The sequence below is a fragment of the Anabrus simplex genome, chromosome 6 (genome assembly GCF_040414725.1).
Source record: "Anabrus simplex isolate iqAnaSimp1 chromosome 6, ASM4041472v1, whole genome shotgun sequence".
Taxonomy (NCBI): domain Eukaryota; kingdom Metazoa; phylum Arthropoda; class Insecta; order Orthoptera; family Tettigoniidae; genus Anabrus; species Anabrus simplex.
Window position 1 is genome coordinate 174784893 of NC_090270.1, and position 9125 is coordinate 174794017.

A 9125-nucleotide genomic window follows, 5' to 3' on the forward strand; every position below is an offset into this window, starting at 1 on the left:
ACAATTACGAAGAGCAGACGTGAACACTTCCATAGCAACCAGCAAGTGAATGTTCCTCACCCTCTCGCGCTGCAGCACATTGTCCAGCCTAATTACTAGGGCCCGGATTTTTAGGTTCTTAAAAACCACGTTTTAGTTTTTTTAATAGCTCAAAATAGTTTTTTTTAGGATTTTATCTTCCTGAAATAGTTTTTAATGATCATTTCCATCATTACTGAAGTTATACTATTCATTCAAATTTTTTGTACTTTATTGTAACCTTCACTCCTCTCTAGTACAACACTATACCACTCATTTAAAAATATGGGACAGAATGGCTTAATGAAAGCATTTCAAACACATCATACCAACTGAAATTAAAAATAACATAAAATATTTATGCGCAAATACAATGAATGGTTCAATGTAGGTTAAATTTTTGTCACTTCCAATGCACCAAGAAACATTTTCAGAAGCACAGAACACAGTTTTAATTTGCTGTTACATTGTACAACTAAATACATTTCCAGATTTTTCAGAGTAAAACTTTTTCTGTTATCTCTCAAAATATTCTTATAGCAGGAAAATGTACGCTCCACACAACAAGAAGACTTCAATACTAAGCACAACACAGGAACAACCTGGAACTCCTACACGGAAACGACCGTTTAGAAAAATTCATAGATCGATTCAATTCAGATTTCATTTCTATTCAGTTGACAGTATTACCAGAACCGGGGTAGCTGCCTCCTTACTCCCCACCCCAGTAAATCGAGGTAACACTAAAAGTTTCTCGGACTGTATTGCGGTAATGGAAATTGTGTATGGCTTTTAGTGCCGGGAGTGTCCGAGGACATGTTCGGCTCGCCAGATGCAGATATTTTGATTTGACACCCGTAGGCGACCTGCGCGTCGTGATGAGGATGAAATGATGAATCCAGCCTCCGCGCCAGCGAAATTAACCAATGGTGGTTAAAATTCTGGACCCTGCCGAAAATCGAACCCGGGACCCCTCTGACCAAACGCCAGCACGCTAACAATTTAGCCATGGAGCCGGGCTGTACTGCGATATTGAGTATTGTAAGATACTGACCATATTCACATATTATTCTACATAAAAATATACTCAGTTTTAAGAGTGTAGGTAGGACTCCGGTTTCATAGGTAGTGGGTTCGAATCCTACTGTCGGCAGCCCTGAAAATGGTTTTCCGTGGTTTCCCATTTTCACACCAGGCAAATGCTGAGGCTCTACCTTAAGGCCATGGCCGCAACCTTCGTAAGCCTAGCCCTTTCCCATCCTACCGTCGCCGAAAACTTCGTTAGTGTGACGTGCGACGTTAAACAAATAGCGTTCTTCAGAAATGTAGGCTTCGCAAATTGTAAGCAAGTGCACCAGCTTCATCCGTATTGTACCGAGCATTTCAGCAGCATTGACAGTGAATGGCACTGAAAAATATAGTCTAAAGAAGTCTGCTGAAGTTTGAGCTTGGCCACAAAAGCTTTTATGTGATGAAGCAAAGTAGGCCTATGCACTAGTTGATATTTCGATTGTATTTACTGCGGATCGGTGAACTCCGCAATCGACTTCTCTCTGAGTGACCTGCGTTCCACTCTTGGAACTGACGATGATTCAATCTTTTTTCCCTAATAAAGTTGACAACAGTCACAGTAACTTTCATAACATTCTCAGATCCAATCGTTTCCGTGCACAAACTGTCATGGTGGATTAAACACTGATAATGGACGAAACATTTTCCTTATAGTTCTCATTCTTTCCATCACAGTGCAACGAAACCTTCGTTCTTGTCCACTATACCAGGGTCTTTTATAATATACCATCAGTTACCACACCTTCGATATTGGTTAAATTGAGGACATATTGCTGGAGCTGAAGCGTTTTCTAGATGCTTTCAGTGATATAAGTGGCTTTCGTCATTAGCTTCATATGTAAGAGGCAAATTTTCAGCTATTACATAGCTTAATTTGGCCTTTGCCTCTCTCTCTCTCTTCCCTCTGTCTTTTAAGTGTACCCTGCTGGCGTTTTAAATCAATTTGGGGACGGCTCACTTTGTATAAATAATATTATCTGTTCCAAGTCCCACTAACTACTTTTACGGTTTGCGGAGACGCCGAGGTGCCAGAATTTTGTGCTGCAGGATTTCTTTTACATGCCAGTAAATCTTCATGTTCACTTCAAGCTACCCTTAAAATTGTCCAAAATTGAACGCACGATTTGTCTCAGATAATCGTTTTATAGCCTATTGTTTGTTTGTATATGTGTATACCGACACTGACCCGCGACAAATTAAACGTACCGGTACTGGCTTATCGTCGATGGACAAGTAAAAGTACAAATTGCTCCACTTTACATTAAAAACCCGACAAGAATAATTTGATCTACGGTATACTTATTATTCGTAGACGCCGGACTGATGGAGGCTGAACCGAAGAAATGATCCAAAGTGTCTGTGTAATGGTTAGTTATATCACACCAAATACAGTAGAGATAATACGCGACACTTACGGATTTCGCCTTGCTAAAATGGGAGACAATTCGACGGTGGCGCTCCTAGTGACTTGACCTGAACAAATCGCGCTAAATTCAAATATCAATGGAAATGTATATACGGAAATGGATAAATAAATTACGTCTAGAAAGAAAGTGTTATTGAGATATTAACTTCGAAGTTGCTAAAGCAATTCTGGATAAATGAATGAAGAATTATTTAAAAGGTTATTATTCAAAGAGTGAAATTAGACATATAAACAAGAAGTGAAATGGACTGATGTGAAATGGCTTGATCTTTCATTTATGCATTACTTTTTTAGCTTTAGCATTCCTGCCTGAACTCTTACGGTTGGATTTGTCTTTTTTCTCATTTAAAAACATTGTATCATCACATTAAGACACTTGTCAATAAAAATATCGGCACATTCCTTACACATATGATGCAATGAATTAACATTTAATAGCTGGACAATTTTCCTCTTAACATGAAGCCTGCTAACAGAAAGATATTCCTTACACATATGATGCAATGAATTAACATTTAATAATAATAATGTTTTTTGTTTTACGTCCCACTAACTACTCTTTTACGGTTTTCGGAGACGCCGAGGTGCCGGAATTTAGTCCCGCAGGAGTTCTTTTACGTGCCAATAAATCTACCGACACGAGGCTGACGTATTTGAACACCTTCAAATACCACCGAACTGAGCCAGGATCGAACCTGCCAAGTTGGGGTCAGAAGGCCAGCACCTTAACCGTCTGAGCCACTCAGCCCGGCGAGTTAACATTTAATAGCTGGACAATTTTCCTCCTAACATGAAACCTACTAACAGAAAGATAATCTATAAAATCCCGGCTTTAATCTGAGAAGAGGGATAAAGAAAGAAAAGTATGAAAATGTTGTCGATAGTGATGCTTTAAGGAATATTTACGTACAATTAGAGCAAAAATGTAACATATCCTTGGCTGTATTGTCGAGGATTTCTAAAGTCGCTGGCCTGGAAATGATCTGAACAGATCTTATAATTCTTATATAAGCGTAACGTCCCTTCTTTCTTGTACACCTTATCCAAATCGCTTATGTGACATTTCGAAACCCGCAGATCACACCTACAACAACACATCGGTATTGAAGGTTAACTGCTGCACTATAGAATAAAATATGCGTATTACATTTTATGCCAGTTAAAATATGGGTCGAGCAGGTCAGAAGATTATGAAGTACTATAAAGGTCTCTGTCACTGGAAGAATATATATGCAAACACAATATTACTTACATGTTCTTGTCACGAGGGAACCTGAAGAACGACCGCGCATTTTTCTCTACTTCGTAATTACTGCAGTCAAACACAGCACATACCTTTCCCCTCGTGTTGAGAGGAGATATCAAGGAATGACACACATTACTATTTATTTATGTCAACTCACTGAAAAAGCATAAATAACACCAAAAACTTCACACAAAAATACACGTGCTCTTATGAGAGAATCAGTACTGTTCAGGTCTATCCGCTAGAGTGAGCTCCAGTAGCTGTCCCTCGGTATCTCGCTCAGTGTCGCGTATTATCTCTACTGTATTTGATCACACTAACGAAAGAAATTTTTCGATACAGTGGAACTTCGATATCACGAATCACCTCGGGAGCTGAATTTTATTTCGAGATATAGAAAATACCGTTTTTGAGCTTGAAATGAAATGCCGTATGGCTTTTAGTGCCGAGAGTGTCCGAGGACATGTTCGGCTCGCCATGTGCAGGTCTTTTGATTTGACTTCCGAAGGCGACCTGCGCGCCGTGATGAGGATGAAGACGACACATATACCCAGCCCCCGTGCTAGCGAAGTTAACCAATGATGGTTAAAATTCCCGACCCTGCCGGGCATCAAACCCGGGACCCCTGTGACCAAAGGCCAGCACGCTATTCAGTTAGCCATGGAGCCAGACTGTGTAGCACATAATTGAGTCATGTGTATCTACGGACGTATACTGAATACAGTAAGGCCTACCGGTATTTAAAAATATACCAACAAACTTGTATTTTACGGCATCACTTTAATTATAATCCTTATTATAATAACTTACTAGAAGACTGAATACAGGGCATACAATAGTGAAACAAGAAATATACCTCCGTTAACACCTCTGGAAAAAGTCGTTAGTCTCTTCTGGTTGTTTTTACTGTTAGCCTTCTTTTCTTCCACATACTTTTCAACACCATTTATTGCTGTGAAATCACGTCTTGGTCATTTACATTCGACTGACTCTGTATGTACAATCAAATAATAGTCACTGCTCTTAACGCCTGGTCTGCTGACGGTACAGGAGAAACCAGCTCCAACTCTTGTTGTTGGGAACCTTCTTCTTATTCTTATTCTTCCTCTTCTTCTTGCTCGGCAGCAGCGTAACGGTATCCGTAGGAGGTTTGGCCACTGTAACGTCTGAGTCCACATTTACACAAGCCTCAAAATCAGCTTCGCAGTTAACAAGCTTCTGATACTCCATCCATTCGTCAGAAATAGGAGTGACTTCCCCCTCTTCGTGTTCTGAACCTCGTAAGTCACCTTTCAAAAGTCCTGCTTTGCGTAAACAGTTTAATTGTTACCTGCTTCACATCAGCCCACGATTTAGGGGGAGGATGGGGGAATGGTGCCACCTTAAGGGAAAATAACTATAGCTTTAGACATAGTTATGGCTGACTTTTAGTACACAATTAGGCCTATACTTCATAGTTGAGGTCTTAGTGGTGGCTACTCACCTTTCAAAGTTTAGGAAATGAACTTTTGTAGGAGTAAATACAATATATTCAAACTCCTGTAAATGGCGGAATGACCCCGCTAGTTGGAGTAATGCCGCCACCTAGTTCAAATATACGCATTACATGCAAATAAGACATAATATTTATTAGAATTTGTAAATTTCTGATTATCATTTGCTTTTAGGCCTACACTAAGAACATAGATTAAAGTCGCATAGGTTATATAGCATTCTGTCATTTTAGTGCCACTACAGGCCTACCCTAGCAACAAAAGCACACACATCATTTTCAGCTGTTTCCCTGCCACTACATTCTGAATGAGCCCATCTGGAACATACAGTGAATCGAAACCACAATTCATTATTTTTTTTCCAAATTCTTCACAAATAACACAAACATTAATAGCATCACTAATACACACAGGATCAATGTCATCATCTTCGTCGCCATCACACATCCTTTTTTCCCCCTATCTCCTCCTCATCAAAAGACGATGATGATTCAAAGGTAAGACCTGTACTGCATGTCTTCTTCGTATGCTTTGAAGTTTTCCTGGACATTTTCCTCTTCTTCCTTTCTTGTATGACTGTGTTCTTAACGGCTTTCTTCTTGACGATGTCTTGAAAGTGAGCTTTCATTGGAGTCGAAGTTATGATCTCCGAGTGCTGCTTTCTTGTGGCCCTTCTAAGTCCTGATTTGGATGAACATGGCTTAGAAATTGGAGAGATTTCTTTTACACTTACAGTCCAGTGAGAACAAGAAGACTGGCTCTTTATCATTTCCTCCAGATGTTGAAGGTGCAGGTTCCGTTTCTACATGTGTATTTTTTGGGGTGTTGATTCTGGCACTGGAGGTTGATCTGATTCAGGTCTACATGAATTTTGCTGTTCTTCATCATCTTGAATGCAAACTGTGAAATCAGTGTGACGTGCAGCAACAAAATCATCTCAAATTTATTAGGATCTAAAGGATGAATTCCTGCTGTCAAAAATTCTGTGACGCCTTTCTCCAACGTAGCCACACGAATGTAGGCTCGGTTGAAAATTTCTGCCAATTCATGTGGTGTGACTTTTTTCGTTCTGGCTGCTGTAGGTTTTCATGTAGAGTTCACATTCCCTATTAAAGGCGTTCTTCAGAGATCCATAGAAGGAGATGTCCAAGAGTTGGAGTCGAGATGAATGGGGTGGAAGTGGCACAATATGGATGTGATTCGTTCTGCAGAAATTATACACTCCGTAAGTTTTGTGGCTGGAGTGGTTATCCAATATAAGCAATACAGAGTCATCAGCGGTTGGTCGAGTGTGCCTTTGGAAATGCTGGAGCCATTCCATAAATAGTTCCTTATTTATCCATCCATTCTTTGAACATCCGTAAAATGCATTACGGGGTCCTCCCTTCTGTAACTGCTGTGTCATTCGCTGGCGTTGATAAATAAACATAGGAAGGATGTAGTTTCCTGTACCACTCATAGCACAAACTACCGTCACATTATTTCCTCTCTCCCAACTTGAAGCTGCTCCCACTTGCACTTTTTCCTGTACTGTTGAAATGCCGGTCTCATCTAGATTATACATTCTGAATGCTGGGAATTTGAATTTGACCTGTACTGTTTCCAGATTTGTGAAGAAAAGGTCCACCTCAACTTTGTCAAATGCGGAAATGCGATTAAGACTCGTAGCTTCTGGTTTACGCAGACTTATTCCTGGATTTCGCTTCAAGAAACTATAGACTCAATCAGGGCCAGCTAATTTTGTTCCCTTATTGAAGCTGTGTGGCATGCCATTTTCTTCCGCTAATTCAAATGCCAAACGCCTAAGTTCGGTAAGAGAAATGCCAAAAAATAACTTTGACAGCAATAAGACATGATCAGCAATTTCCTTTTTTTGCTCTGGAGTGAATAGAGGCTTTCTTTAGGAATTGCTTTGTCTGTTGTGTTTGTTTTCAGTCGGTCTCTCAAAGTTGACCTAAACCAAACCAAACCAAACTCCATGGCACTACAGCTCTTGAAGGGCCTTGGTCTACCAAGCGACCGCTGCTCAGCCCGAAGGCCTGCAGATTACGAGGTGTCGTGTGGTCAGCACGACGAATCCTCTCGGCCGTTATTCTTGGCTTTCGGGACCGGGGCCGCTATCTCACCATCAGTAGCTCCTCAATTCTAATCACGTAGGCTGAGTGGACCTCGAACCAGCCCTCAGGTACAGGTAAAAATACCTGACTTGGCCGGGAATCGAACCCGGGGCCTCCGCGTGTGAGAGGCAGGCACGCTACCCCTACACCACGGGGCCGGCTTCAAAGTTGACCTAGGGATGTTCAATTTATTCGCTGTGCTTTTTACTGAATTGCCATTCCACACAGCATTAATAGCTTCTTTCAAACTTTCCTCTGTCCAATTTCCTTTTTCTGTTGTCCTTTTCCTAGCGCGTGGCATATGAAAAAAATAATTCCGATTACTTCCCTGCGAATTCATTTTGGGGTAATACCGCCACCCTGGCGGCGTTTTCTCATGTAGGAGTGGCAGTATTGCCCCATATTGTATGAACTATTTCGCTCCACATTTTCACATAAACTATAAAACTATCAACACAAAATAAGATCTTAAAACACTCTTTAATAGTTGACATTTCACCTGCTTCTATTCATAACTTGAATTTCAAGCTCGCTTACCTCTCTTTAATTAGATTGTAGAAATTACATCAAAACAGATGAAATTATGTATACTAAAACTCACTACCTTCGTAATATACAGGCCGTACTGTAGAAAGCGCGCCAAGCCAATCAGCTGATCAATTGAGGCGAGCTAAGCGAATGTTACAAATTGTACTTGTGAATGTAATCCATAAAGATTGGGGGCATTCTTAGGATAATTGTGACCGTTGAGAGACAACAATTTATATTTAAGTATATTGAATGTTTCTTCTTTAAATGTATCACATCGGGATTTACGTAAACCGCTGCTATTAAGATAATGAGACCTCATAGTTTAGGTTAGGCATGGTATCTACACGTGGTGAGTAATGTAAATTCAAGGGACGTAATACTTCTCGTGTAGTATACTCATTTAATTTTTATCGTATAACACGTTTTTGTGGAAATATAATGTGGTACAAATTTAAACACAGTGTGTGAAAGTTCGCATTTGCCACAATGCTAAGAACTTGTGCGTCCACGGCTAAAATACAACTATACATGTAAATAGACAATATTTTCATTTTCTTCGTATGGGGACAGGTTACCTTTATAAAAAACGAAAATCCTAACCAAAAAAATACCCGTTATGAAGAATAAAGGTGTATGTTTCACTCATTTTCCACAGCTTATGATGAGTTCTGCTTTTAACTTTCTTGTTTCACAGATTTAAAGCAGAGCGCTTTATTGTTGATACAGAACAAGTATAAAAGTGGACGGTAACCAATGGAACCTACATATGGCTATTTCTTGAGTACGCGCTGCCTTTTCTCCCCAAAATTAATGCGAGTAAAAGCCATTCCTCGGCAGTTTCCGTGAATGTGGAAAGTAAATAATAAATCGGGCTGATTTGTGCATTAATATTTGGGAAAACATGGGTTATTCCTAAACAAAAAATGACACAGAATGTATAGAAGAAAGAGTCTCAAGAAAATGTTCAAAGGATAGTGCCAGAAGTGTCAAACAACAACAACAACAACAAAACAAGAAAGCTCTGTATTTGTGGCAATCTAGAGGTATGGAAGTAAAGTTTATTATTGCACGTTTGTTGTCTCCATATTTGTACTAATGCATGATAATTATTTGTTGGGTACATTGATGAGTAAAACACTGAAGCTTTGACCGCGTAGATCGCACTTCAAACCTACTTCTCCCAAAATTACATAGACCAGACTTACGAGTTGTGATGCGATTAC